This window comes from Vanessa tameamea, chromosome Z (genome assembly GCF_037043105.1).
Source record: "Vanessa tameamea isolate UH-Manoa-2023 chromosome Z, ilVanTame1 primary haplotype, whole genome shotgun sequence".
Taxonomy (NCBI): Eukaryota; Metazoa; Arthropoda; class Insecta; order Lepidoptera; family Nymphalidae; genus Vanessa; species Vanessa tameamea.
In genome coordinates this window covers 12,728,220-12,743,515 of record NC_087341.1, presented here as the reverse complement: position 1 = coordinate 12,743,515, position 15,296 = coordinate 12,728,220, and the positions used below count along the sequence as shown (strand labels likewise).

Genomic DNA, 15,296 nt, shown 5'->3' with positions numbered 1-15,296 from the left:
GTTGTGTAATTTTAAAGATCTAAGCATACACAGGGACATACAGTGGTAAGCGGCTTTGTTTTATACTATGTAATGATATATAAATAATTGACCGTAAAGTAGAAAAGAAGTTCAAGGTTGAAAGTCAAAATTAATTTAAAAAAATATAAAATATATATTATACTTGTTTACTTGAAAATATAAATGTATTTATAAAATATGGTAATTTCAAATTCTGCAGAAGAAGGTACGTAAAACAAATATCAAAATTTAAAACGTCTCGTCACTAAAAATAAAAAAAAAACGTAAAGGAAGAAAGTAAACAAGAATAACGAAAAAACGTGTCTTTATTTTAAAAAAAAATGATCAAATTTTATTAGATTAATTTTATTATTGGCTTTTCTCTTAAGTTGAAAATATTAAAGTAGTCATAAACTAAAAGAAGTGGAACCTAGTTTAACTCGCTTAAAAGTCCAAGCACTTCAAATATTGTTATTATTTAAAGACAAATTCATAAAAAACTACCCAGATATCTTTTTTTATATGTTGTTAAATTTAATTTAATAATATACGTTAGATGAGCAGTTAATTTAAAAATATACTGCACTTGCCAAAATTTTACTCGTCACTTGATATTCTTGTCAAATACAAAAAACAGAACTAGAAATTCACGCTTCTCACGTTAATAATCAAAATTTAAAACGAAACTACGAAACGTAGCTACTTATATAATGAAACTCTGTGAAACATCCTTCTTCTTCTGATTTATGTGTTATATATTGAATTATTATTTTTTATTGAAGCCTTAAAAAAACGTGACTTCATTTATTAGTAAAAACATATCAAGCTGTTCAAAAATAAAGCAAAAATACGTTATTCTAATGGTAATATTTAATACCACCTCAGAAAAATAACGAAAATTATTAGGTAATTACAAATAAGTCACTGAAGACCGGAAAATATCTTAACAAGTTTGAAACAAAGAATGTGGGAAGTTAAAAAAAATTAAGACAAAAGCTTTTTATTTCGTCGAATATACGATTTAAAGTCGATTTTTAAATTAAATAAGAGCAACCATCCAAAAAAATTAACTGTGTAGCCTTGTTTTAAATTGGCTTTCAATTCAAAATGTAATTTGCAAATAGAAAAGAAAAAATTAAGTTCACATCATGAATGAATATTTAATTAAAGAAAGCAGAATATTTAAATGTTCATAAATGTTAAATGTTTATAAAACTCGACCTACATAGACGAATGTCCAAGGAAGTTTCACTTCATTCAAAAGATAATTAATAATAATTCATTACATATAATCCATCATACCAACGGATATTTTATAATATACGTGAAGCCATTTAAACAATAACTTCAAACAGTATCAAAAGGAGAACGTATAAAGTAAAAAAAACCTCAGAAGTTTCTCTAGCGAACAAATTCTAAGTTGATTACGGCATTTACTTCGTACACGAAAGAAATAGAACACACCGAAGTTCGGATTCCTGTTGCGATTGATTTTTAACTTTTATATTCTCATTTATCTTTTATAATTTGGAACAAGCATTCTACAAATTGGATACCGATCTATAAAAAAAAATTTTGTAGTTCGAACATATTTAAAAAGTTTGAAGTGCGAACGAAAAAATATATTCATCAACAATTTTTATTATATTTAATGCCTTATAGCCTAATATTCCGTTGGGCCTAACACGTATAAGAGAACATATCTAAAAAACCAGAATGAGAAGTTTGCATAATTTTATGTCATTTATACTAAACTAAAACTTGACCAGATATAGTATATTTAAAATATAACTTTATTTAAATTTTAAATGTTCAACTGCTGAGGCACAGCCTCCTTTTGAGAAGAAGTTTTGGTACGAATACTACCGCACTTTACCAACGTGTATTAGAATTAAGATTAGAATCCTTGTGACAGATATCCTTACGATGTTTTTCTTCTCCGACAATTGCCTGGGTTTGAATCCGCGATTATCGCTTAAGATTTTTGTATTATTTAACGATATACAAATACTTTTTTTTTCCATACATATTGATTCTAATTCCAATTATATGGTGGGTTTAGTAAGCTATCTTTTTTTAAAAATAATATTATCATTTTATGCAAGAACACTTGGGAATTGATGTTAATAAGCTTGATACATATCGAAAACGATACAAAGGTGAAGTATCATCAGATACGCGAGTGCCGGCCTTGTCCCGGTTCTAGCGTTCCCAATTTCCGATTCTTAGGGAGAAATCCTCATTAAAATATTTGTGTAAGGATATCCTATATAAGTAAATACATCATTAATCTCAATAAGCCATCAGATACAAAACATGAGTGAATACATGAAGAAAACTTCAAAGGCACAATTACAGCTAAGTCCGAACTAAATCGCAAGAATTTTATTGCCTTACGGGGTTTTCATTGTTCTTTATTGAAAGCAATAACAAATAAATAATATAATTATATTTTTTATTTGACTGACGAAAATAGTTCCAATTTTTTAAGACTATATATTGTTTTAAGACTTTCGTAAGTCTCAAAACCCACTTTGGAAAATAAAAAAGTTATCACCAGATTTTTTGTTACCTGTAATTTAATTGTAAAAAGCGTTCAACATTTTTCTGTTTGCGCAAATACGACTTAATAATAAGAAATAACACAAAATATGTTTTAATATGAAAATGACGATAAAGCAGATTTAAATTTAATATAATTAATAACTTTCTCAAGTTTTGAGCAGCGTCAGTGACGTCCGTATCGATATCATAATTTGCAACACGAAATAGGAAATGTGCTGACAATATGTTTAAACTGAAATAAAAAATTACTTTTATTAAAAATACAGTGAACACACCCAGCTCAAACGTGTCGACCAATCAGTTCTGATCTCGTGTATTGGATAGTACTTACTAACGAATATGCAAGCGATAACGAAAGAAATTTCGTCCAAGGCTAGTAGGTACGTTTTGCATGAAATTCGTGCAGTAAAAAATTCATATTTTCCGCTACAAATTTCTTGCAACACAATCAAAAATCTCTAGAAGTGCCATAGATTTTCCTATTACTTTAAACGTTAACGATATAGTTATTATACGCATTGATTGTTAACCTTTTAACTTATATTATATTCAATTAAGCCAACAACTAGACTATGACGTCTCCCCCCAAGGATCACTTCCCCGTGAAACTACCCGTATATTTATGTACTTCATTCCGATGAAGCAGTATTTTTCCCGACAGTTCTCTTGCCTAAGTTGGACACGTGCCAAAGTGAGTGGAACCTAAGGGCAGTATCTATAGGCCCGATATAACTATGATCTATCATCACTAGAACTTTAAAGTAAAGTTTTCAAAGCGTTCGTGATATGAAATTGTTACAGCGTATTCTTCATACATTAAAGTAAAAATGCATCAGTGATTGTTCATGTCTTTTTCATTGTAAGCGTAACACTTCTCTTCCACACTTCTTATAAAACTGTAATAAAGGTTATCAATTCAGAGGATATAATAGATCTTTAATGACATATAATTAACTAATTAATTCTTACTAGATCAGCGTGTCAAGCTTATTGAAGAGTTATTTCTCTAAAAAAATTTTTTTTTTTAAATACTTAGAAACAACTTTATAATTTGCCATCCATTAACAAATCAGCGATATAAAAACGTTCAGTGTTAATTAAATTATTAAATTCTCTTATAAATAAAACTTTTATATGTAGTTTATTGAATCATCAAATGTAGTACATTATTTTTTAATTAAAAAGGTGGTCACTTTGCCTTAAGCAATTTGATGGTAAGTGATCACTACATTTACGGCCTCATTTTCAAACGTCTTTAGTAGGTATGCAGTTAACGCTGATTTATCTCTTTACGTCATTACGAAGTTGTCAGTCGAAAGAAAATCACCAAGTTATTCCTTAACTATTCATCCCCAAAACAATAATTATATTATATCTATGTAGTGCGTAAAACTATATTTCTCTTCTGTCGGTCAACCTTTAAACCATATATATGTCTATAAACCGTGTTACTTTAGTGACTGATATTAGTTAGTCACCAGTACCAAAAGAGTCAGCTACCTTTCTAGGATCTTAAGATTTTCAAAACAATAACCTCTATGAGCGAATCGGATTACTCGAATTTTGATTCGATATTATATTTCTATAAATAGTACATTCGATATAAAAATAAAGGTATGAACGAAAGTTAAAAAAATATATATTATCTTAACAGCCACGTGAGTCGCAGTGTCCTTATGCGTATGGAGGTGGGGAGTCTAACTTGAGATTGGTAGCGCTCAGTCACTGTTTAACCGCGTTGTAGGTCGCACGTGCTCTAACTACGTGAACGATTTTCTGCAGTTATATGCAAGTGATAGTAAGAAGTGGATCTAAATTATATAGAATTACTTCAATACAATAATTTACCTATTTATTTTAATTTATTAGTGAAAGACTGTTTTTTTAAGTTTCAGTAATTTAAGTTTTATTTTCAATATCATTTATAAAATAATTAATGCATTTACATACTACAACATATCCACACAATAAAAGTAATAAATAGGAACTGCTCAAGAAACCGAGCGCTTAATTTTTTTTATTTAGATTATAATAATTTAACCAAAAATAAAACAATATTTTTACTTGCTTACAATATACAGAAGATTCATAAAAAAAGTTAACATTAAATAACCTGGAATATGTAAAATATATACCTATACATATCACTAAATACAAAATTTAAACATTTACTTAACACATTAACTATGTAAAAAAATACAAAACCATTTGCCGCCAAAATCAAATCTCATAAAAAAATCTATAATATTAAACGTGATTTCAAAAGATCGATGCCGTCCCAAGAGATCGCCACGACAAAATAAAAGTAGGTATGTATTTACTAAGAATAAAATTTATACGTAGGTACCAATCGAATATTTTATTCACTACGAGAAATTCATGATTACATATTGATAATACGATATGAGCTTCTTCTATGCAATATTTTGACGTCAAATAATACCTTGATCAAAATTATATTCACGCTGGAAATAACAAAATCACGTTAGTTTTTGAGTGCCTTATTATTTATTAACATCATATCTTCTCTTACTAAAATGGCGTATGTGTATATGGCGCACCAATCAAGTACATATTTTTAATTATATTTTCGTGGTACCTAAAAATTTGATTGTTTATCAACAATTTGAAATTTTGGGATGTACAGCACTACATCCCAAAATTTCAAATTTTCGCTGAGCTCATTCTTTACCCACCACACGTAAGTAAAGCAGATTGACCGATGATAAAAATATATTGTTAAGCTCAAAAAGATCGTTACATGATTGGTAACGATATTTCGAAATCGAAATAAAGTCATAAAAATACTTTCCCTCATAGTTACGATCACGTGATACTCATTAATGACCCAACTATTTACAATTTGAAAATTTCATTCTTAAAAAAAAAAACATTTCCATTTTGAACATTTTGAACATTGAACGAGCGCAGAAAGATTTAAATATTAGAAAACAACTGAAAACCTAACCGCTGCTGTGTATTTAACCGTATTCGACTTACACTCATCATAAATACATCGCAAAAGCATACACTGAATTCCTTAAATATTATTTAACCTGTAGTCTACATGTTGAAGAACTTAATTATTCTATGTTAGTATAAATTTAAGGATATTATAATAACCTAGAAGTTTTCATATAAAATTGAAACCAAGAATGTTGGCTCCGATAGCATCCACTGCTTTAGCTATCAAAGTTACGTCACTGCTTATAAACTTAAATATGTTAACTATTCAAGATGTGAGCAGTTTTCAAAACATTTTCATACGAGACCGAACCTCTACTTACACTAGCTTTTTAAAACTTATTACAAGTTATTCTTCGCGGCTTTGTTGTTGTGCAAAATACGTTTTATGCTTCCGCTTTTATACCCTTTAACTTATAAATGAGCTGAGCTGATGCAAAAGTTAGAACGCGCTAATCCCAACCGATGATTGCGGGTTCAAGTGCAAGCACCACTGATTTTTTATTTATAATACTTTACTTATTTTATACATATTACTGTTACTTTACTTTACTTATTTTATAAATATTTTACACTATTATACAAAATTAAATATATTATCGTAAAAAAAATCAACAATGGCGTTATTAATAAAATTATATATATTTATTAAAATATCAGATTTTGCGCGTTATATTAAAATCGATTAATTTCTTTTGAGATTGTTAATACAACTACGTGTTTCTGTGAAACGTATTATTATTATTATTAAATCGAGAGAAATATAAACATATAAATACTAATTTGGTTCATACATTAAATTCGTTGAGCAATGCTTGAATATGCTTACAGGATTATCCTGATATGATCATATTATACGGTTAGCCTGGATACGAATATTAGTCAGTCAGTTCGATTGTTGTTATATATTATATATATTGTTGTTGTTGCATCAATTATGTCATTAATTTTCTTTATCTTTTTTTATGGCATAGGTATGCGGACTAGCATATGTGCCACCTGACGGTAAGTGCCGCCCAGAGACAATAGCGCTGTAAGAAATATTACCAATTCCTCACATCGCCAATGCGCTACCAACCTTGGGAACTAAGGTGTTATGTCTCTTGGGCCTGTAGTAGCACTGGCTCACTCACCCTTCAAACCAACACAACAATACTGAGTAATGTTATTTGTCGGTACCTACCCAGACGGGCTTGCACAAAGCCCTATCAAAAAGTAAACTTCTTACTTTAGTTTTAAAATAACAACTAAATAACAACATCGACATTTTTTAAGTGTGAACGAATACATTACGCAAAATCTTATTAGCGAACGAAGTATCAAAATCACATTGTCAGATTTTAATAAGTAAAGTAAGTATCAAATTCTAAGCAAATATTGTATATGTTAAAGCAACATCTGTATCGTTGTGTTGCAGTGTAAAAGACATTACGGGCACAAGGGATATAGCAGAGCTGTCTGCGCTATGGGGCATAACTAATGCGTGTAACTTTGCCAAAGCAACTGGGCAGCTATGAATACAAACCCTAAGATATTTGATTTTCTGCCTTGTCTATAATTATAATATGTGCGTCAAAATATAGGCAGACAAATCAAAAGAAAACTGTAGTTGAACATGAATAAAGACTTAATTGGCAAGATTATTAAACATTTTGGATATATAAAGATATCTTACTATATATATGAATACTGTTTACATGCAATGAAACTTAATAATACTAATAAGTAGTTTTGGTTTTAAAATCTTTTCAAGTTTAATCTGATTTTGAATGAGTAATGTAAATGACATAATCAATCTACTTAACGCATTGAATTAAATAGAAGTAATTGTTTTGACACTAAAATATAGTAGATATGTTATATTTATAACAACTTAATTTATTAAAAAATAATAATTATTATTATTTGTTTCATGCTATAGGTTGGCGGACCAGTTGATAGGCCACCTGATGATAAGTGGTCACCACCGCCCATAGACAATGACACTGTAAGAAATATTAAATTTTCTTTATATCTCAATGCGCCACCAACCTTGGGAACTAAGATGTTATGTCCCTTGTGCCTGTAGTTACACTCGCTCACTCACCCTTCACACCGGAACACAACAATACTGAGTGTTGCTGTTTGATGGTAGAATATCTGATGCACTAAGCCCTACCACCAAGTAAAATAAGTTACGTATAAAATTATCATATTATTTTTATTCAAAACAAATTAAAAACAAAATATATATCTATTATTCCAGTCGGCTCTTACCAGCACCATTGAATTGTAATTTTACAATAATAATTGATTTAAAGCTTCCACCGATTATGAATATAGATTCCACAGAGTAAAAGCGGTTAAAACTCGGTAGTTATTATTTTCCATCAATTCAGTATAGAATACAATAATTTTGTATATCATGTGTTTATATCTAGCATTTAGTTTTTTTATTATTTTTATTCTATATTATTTAAGCCCTCAATGTTAATAAACGTGATTAAATATAGTTATTTATATATAATAGAATTGAATTATTACTCACAAGCCCTTAATCATAATCAAATATACAGCACCAAAAAAACAAATCTTACATTTTATTTTTCTTTAAAATATAATTTAATAGAACGTAATACGAAATAGATTTTAAATAAATAGTAAACGAAAAAGAATATTTTAAATTCAGACCGCGTCTCATCCGCTGGCGAAATTAAAATAAATACTAGAATTCTGAATAAATATCTTCCAACAAAAGGACACGTATGCAAAACTTCGTGAAGATTCATCACGTCATACAACAACATGCATATTATATACATACATGTTACTGAGAACATTTTCTAGATATTATATTTTTAGAATGCCGACTTTATTCCGAATAATCATAAGCTTAATATATTATCTTATTAAAATGGAGATCCTATATTATTCAGTAGGGTTAAACTAAAGGAAACATAATGAATTAAGATTTGCAGCGCTACTCTGTTAATACTGACTTCGAATTTTAGTTGAAGAAATAATGAAGTAATGTAACATTTTATTTCTATAATCGTTATAATTAATATCGTACATCCCTTCCTAACAATTTACAATCGTGGTCTACGATTAGTTCAGAGTTTTATCTCACGGAATAGCATTATGCATAATCTGCACACATCGCGATAATATTCCTGCGAGACAACTTCGCCTTCGGCCCACTGCGAATGTGTATACATCGTCATGTAATTTACCGCGAATTCCCCAGGATAATTGCTGATATGGTCTAAAATTATATCGATACACTTCGTTGTCCATGTCGAAATTAGACACTTATATTAGATTTTTATTTATTGCATTCGATTTTATCGATCGAAACGTCGCCGCGCAAGCGAAACTCGAACACAAACAAATGATGCGCGAGAGCTTACTGACGGCGGTGTGAAGTGTCTTCAGCTTCCCCCGAAGTAACGTAGTCTTCGCAAGGTTTATCTCCATGCATCGTAATATAACGAATATTCACATTCGAGATTGACGATTTCATTTGTAGAAAACACCAAAATGAAAAAAGTTGTGTATCAAACGTGATAGATGATGATTTACAAATGGGAAAGGACGTTTACAATTTCTTATTTTATCAGTTCATTTACTCTTGCTTAGCGTGCTCGTTTAGTGAATTTGTTGGAATTTTTGGTGCATATGAATATAACAATGTTATTTACATATGATCTCCCACCTACCACTCAACATAAAAATTTCAAAAAGTTGTATTGCCTTATTTGACTCATTTGATATGAGACTAATTACCGAGGAATATGACGTAACATATACCATTTGCTTTATTTAAAAAGAACTGCCTCCATAAAAGTTTTATTGACAGGTTTTATAGAAAATTCAAAACGAATAGAAACTTTATCAAGTAACTTCAATATATTTCTATGATTTTTTAATAAAATGAGTGAAGAAATAGAAGCTAGAAATCGCTTTGAAAATTATCATATGCATTTTTAATAAGCCCGCTGCTCCATAAATTCTAGGAATAATATTTTTAAACTAAAACGATCTATATTTTTTTCGAGATTAGTAGTACTACTACGAAGTGTTTCTGTAGTATTATTTCATCGGGATAATCTACACAGATTAATGAAATATAACACTTTTAATGCGGTTTATTTTTATGACTCAATAAAATATACCAAATTATGAAATATGATAAAAGACTGTTTAATGCAGGTCAAAATAAAAATAGGTACTTTTTGAAACACGGCCACATGGAATAATCGTAAGAATGCTAGCAGCATTTTTTCGTTAAATCGCAATTCTGATTCTCTAGCCGAAAAATGAACCATCTCTCCTGTCAGCTGCACTGGAGGCAATGAGGCGGGGTGTTACATGTTTTAATTTTTTTTTTGCACTATTACTCCAAGGTCCAAGCTTTTTCAACTGCAAAAGGCACAAAGATATAATTTCAAATGAGAGACGAATGTTTTCACCATTTGCCCGCTTTAGTATTTTTTACCGGGGCTCACGCCCTCAACGTCGTTTCCTTGACACAAGACGGGTCGAATATGCACGTCTCGTCCTAGATTAGAACATGTATCCGTTCTTAGGTTATTAGCATCAGCCCATTAGATTTATCTTGATTATGATTAATTCTAGAAAGTTAAATACTGTGTTACGAATCGTAGCGAGTAATTAAATCTAAACATACTTGAAAATAATTTTCGAAATATATGTACAGAGTTTACTTACTTGTTACGTTCCATTGTTATCCTTACATATGTTGATATGTATTATTGTACGTATATATTATGTAGTCTTAACGGTGAAATTAAACGAGCGCTCTTCGTCTACAAATATATCTTTAGGCTATGCGACCGTGTGCGACATTCTGTCTGCCTCGAGTTTTCTGCCTCCATTGTTTGTGAATTAAAAATCTTACATTTTCAAAGATACGAGAATCTACAACATCATACAACAAGTTTATATCTATATTTTCTTAAAAATATCTCATTTGTATTTCCTTCAGCGTATACGAACATTAATATTGTGTTTATACCAAGACTACGAATTTTACTTTTGAAACGAATGCCCGACTCTTTTATTCGTTTCGCTTTACAAGTATTGTATGAAAGCTGTGAAGAGATTTCGTCGAAACATTTCGATAATGAATCCAGTGTTTAACAAAAGAATCACGGGAAAATTGTATATGGTCACACATATCCTACAATTTATGGCATTCCTTTAAAATGTCACAAGTTATGAATGTCACAAAAGTCCTTGTTGTAAGTAGGATTTGCTGTTATAGAGCTCAAATATTTTACACGTGTTATTACTCGACTAAATGCAATCAAGGGCGAAATTAACTAATGTACACTTAGCCTCAATAATATACACATATACTGATTCGTTGCAAAGCCTTTTAAATATTATCTTGGATTAATGTCCTATAATATTTTTTCTTAGCTTTCATGCACCTGCCAACGGCTACAAAGTATCAATACAATTATTTGAAAGATGCGTATTATATGTTTATGCGTATGGAATATGTACATATCTAAGTTATTAAACTACACAAAACCTCAAATCAAAGTACTTATAAGTGATATTTATTTGACGTTTGATACTAGGAGCTTCACCATCTCAACTAGGCTTAAGAGTTAGTCGTATAGACGATAGTATGTATGTATGTCGTATGTTTTAAATTATTTAACTATTAACATTAAAAAATTGTGAATTACGAAGTTGTTACGAAATGAGAACACTTAACCGTTATTACATTATCAATAGTCTTGTATCAATGATTTCATACGAACTTGCATCGCACGATAAAACTTGTACAAGAAACTTTTATTCCAAGTAGTCAATCAGTCAACGTTTGATCCGTGCCGTTTACATCGCGTTTTACACTATTTAACTAATAAAGATTTAGTTCTATGTACTGTAATGATTTTTAAAATAAACATTTCAATAAATTAGCAACTCAGAATTTTCGATCAGAACATTTTTATTTTAATATTCAATATTCAAATAATAAATCAAAAAAGTAATTGAAAGCAACACAAAAGTATGTTAATATTTTTAATGACGTTAAGAACTAGAGAGGAAGACACGAATGGATCTTATTTATTTTTTTAAACATTTTTAATTCTCTCTTCATAAACTTTTGCGACCCTCTTAGAGTTTCCTTTGCCTGATTCTTTTAACGAAAATTCTGATGATTTTTTTATGCTTACTTAACATTGTTATAAATAATTAATTTTCTTAATACCTAGATATATTTACCGTCAACCGGTTTAGGTAACCGTCACTTCAACGTATGTATAAACCGTTAAACTACGAATAATGCGGTTTCAACAAAAAACTACCAAGACGTCTTGTTAATAATTTAATGAACAGTAGAAAATGTTTTTAATGATTTTTCATTTGGGCACGAAACCTTGTGATTGCTGTATTGACTTGACTGTCTCGTTAGTCTAGTGACGGGCTTATGAGGCTGCAGATCTAAATACCTTAAGTTTAAATCTATAAACAATATTAGCTTTTCTATTGTTCTGCGGTAATCCGCATGAAGTCAGGACATTGACAGTTTTTATACTCCCAAGACTCGGAAAGCACGCTATAAAATCATTGGATTTGTGTCTGGACCCTTTGGCCTATGAGAGTAACGGAATCGAAAGCACGCCCTTTGTTTGTACGTAAGTAGTAATTGGTTATTATAAATTATATTATTTTTTTATTAACCAATTCATAAGAAACATTTTTGTTATTAATTATAAAAGTCTAATTGATTCGGATTTTAATTAATTAAGGTATAAACTTATTTATCAAATTATTAATGAATTAAATATGTACGCCTAAGTATTTGAAATAGAATTTAGCCTCATATTAACAAAATAAATTGTTACTGTTTAAATTAAAACTATATAATAAATATGCAAATAGAATAATTCCACTAAAACCCTATCGTGTAAAACCCTTCAAAGTAATCTTTGTTCATTAGAGAATATAGCTCACGGTTAAAATCGATGGAATAGATTGAGATATATAAAGTCACGTGTACGATTAGCCCCTAATGTGTGTTTTTAAATAAAACTACAATGGAGTCAACTTCAATTCAATAAAGTCATAAATATTTTTAAGCTCTTTACTAATTCTATGTATTTGTTAAAATAAAACGGATTAATGAACATTTGTTTATTTTATATGAAGGTAAAATATACACTTTCATATATTGACAAGCTTTTATTTAACTTGCAATGCAAGTATGTACGCCGTACGGGTGAAATCTTGCAACTCAATTTAGAAGCAGATATATTTAACTGATTGAGATGAATTTTTGTATACACGTTCAGTTTGGATGACAATGCATAGAGAACTATGTGACGTCATTCTAAATCCAACATGGCGGCAAACCCAAGATGGCGGATATATTTTTTAATTAATTCCTACTTACTGAGAATAAGTAAAAAAATAAAGTGACGTCACTGTAAACTAATATAGCGGAGTAAGATTTTAGTACTTGCCTATAATATGGGAATCAAATTAAAGGACTTACTGCAAATACGAATGCGAGTTTAATTACTAAAAAGTAAAAAATAACATAAAACTAAAAAAAAAAGCATGTCGCATAATACGTATATGGATTATTTTATATACAATTAATTTAGAAATAAAAAAGTTAAGAGTTTCCTATTATGAACTTGTTTAAATTCATTATGAAATATCATGTGAAATATTATAAAATCAAGATAACTTCTTGTAAAGCACTCGTTGCTCAGTATCGTCTCATGAGACAATTCCAGTGAGCCAAAGACTTCTGTTGTGTGCAGTAGCTTCATCTAGGATAGCTGTTCATTTTGCCTTTAAAGCTTGTATCGTTCCCTGCAGGGGGACGTCAGTTACACTCAACTGGTATTGCTGAGAACAGACTTTAGGTACATTTACATTAACATTAATTCAGTGTTTTGTAGCTTATACTTTACCGAGAAAAACAAACTGATATCGTGTTTAAAGTAGTACTGATTTTTCGAAATTTAAATTGATCAAAATACATAAAGAAAAGCAATAATTCTGCTTTTTTTCATCTATATTATTTATAACGATAAATTTAATCGAATTCTTATTCTATTTAAGACTGATTTTATATAATACGGATTTCGTATAATACGGACTCTACTTTTTCAAACTGTTTTTTTACAACATTTTCAATTCATTATACATGTTTTGAGTGTTGTATTAACATCCAACAAAATATTAACAAATACAACAAACACCCTTTAAAACAACGGGTATAGTCTATTCGTGATGATTATTATAGATAAAAACAGTGATAGATTGCTTGCACAAAGCCCTACCACCAAGTAATAAATATATATACTGGAAGAAATATTGACTAACTCATACACCGCCAATGTGTCGCTAACCTCGGGAACTCGTTAACACTGGCTCACTTATCCTTCAAATCAGAACACAATAATACTAAGGGTGTGGTTGGCACCTACCAAGACGTACTCGCACAAACCTTGCCACTAAATTGTACGTTATATGACGATAACGATTACTTACTATAACTATTTTTATTTATTTATTTATTTATAAACACTTTATTGCACACAAAAGACAAAACTATATTAAGCCCAATAGGCCAGTAGCCTGTCTTTGAAAATAGAGAATCAATAGCGCGCGTTAAAAGCGTGACTTCAAAATGAGTTATTGGAGTACACAAATATTTTGATGATGTAGTCCAACGTGTCGCAAATACTTTTAATTTACTATTTCACGGGTATTTTTCTAACAAATTTCTTCAGTTTATTCCTGGTTTTACTATATTTTAGTCGCTAAAAACCTTCGAAATTTTCAATAAAAACATAATAGATGAGACGTACTTCAAAAACGTTGTAATTAAATTGCATGTTGTAAGATTCTTTAATTGGAACACCAATTAAGCTTTAGTTATTTTTTATTCGATACATTCGCTCACACATTCACATAGTACATAACTTACCTATATTTATAGTATTATGAACTTTAAAGTCACGTGTTAAAATATATTTTTCTGTGATTCTATAAAGTCCACTTATACCAGGGGTTTTAGTGTAATTCTGTTTTGGGTATTTAATTACCATGTACGTAGAAGCCTTGTTGGGTGGCGTAAAATTTTACCGTGGCCTCTTTAAATATAGTTCTTTGCTATAACCCCTAATACTATGTAACATCATTTGAATTTTTCATTACGTTATTTAAAATTTAACGTAACCTTGTCCTCTAAAAAGGTTGTTGTTTAGTTAATCAATATTTTTAGTTTAAATAATTAACAGCTGTTCGGGAGTTATTGAAAACATTAATAAATTAAAGAAATTTAATAAAAAATTTAAAGTAATGTAAGAAATTTAGTATAATTATCGTATTGTATTTAATAACCTTAACTTAACGATACAATTAACACAAATTTGAATTGACCTAATATTTTAAACGATTTAATATTGCATGTTAAGTATTACTTAGGGGTATAAATTAAAAACATATGAAAATAATTAGCACAGGTTCAAGTTTGATTACATTGCAAATTTAAATATGACCCAAATTATAATTTACTAACAAATATTTCCTTACTTTTAAGGATCACTTCACACACGTATAGCATGCTACTAAATATTTTAAAGAAATCTAAATAGACTGACTTAAGCGCCATTTGAGATACCCTAGCGCACTGAACATAACTGTGCAGTAAAACTGACTTTTATACTCCTTTCCATTGTAGTTGCATACTAAGAGATTTACTTTTCTACTCCAAATAACACAAACCT

The 15,296-nt window shown here is 29.6% G+C and overlaps 1 protein-coding gene across 10 annotated transcripts in view; it reads left to right on the top strand.

The window, feature by feature from the left end:
* The window catches only part of LOC113401481 (potassium voltage-gated channel protein Shaker), a 347,194-nt gene that overhangs the window by 213,091 nt on the left and 118,807 nt on the right, over positions 1–15,296 (top strand). The window lies entirely within an intron of this gene.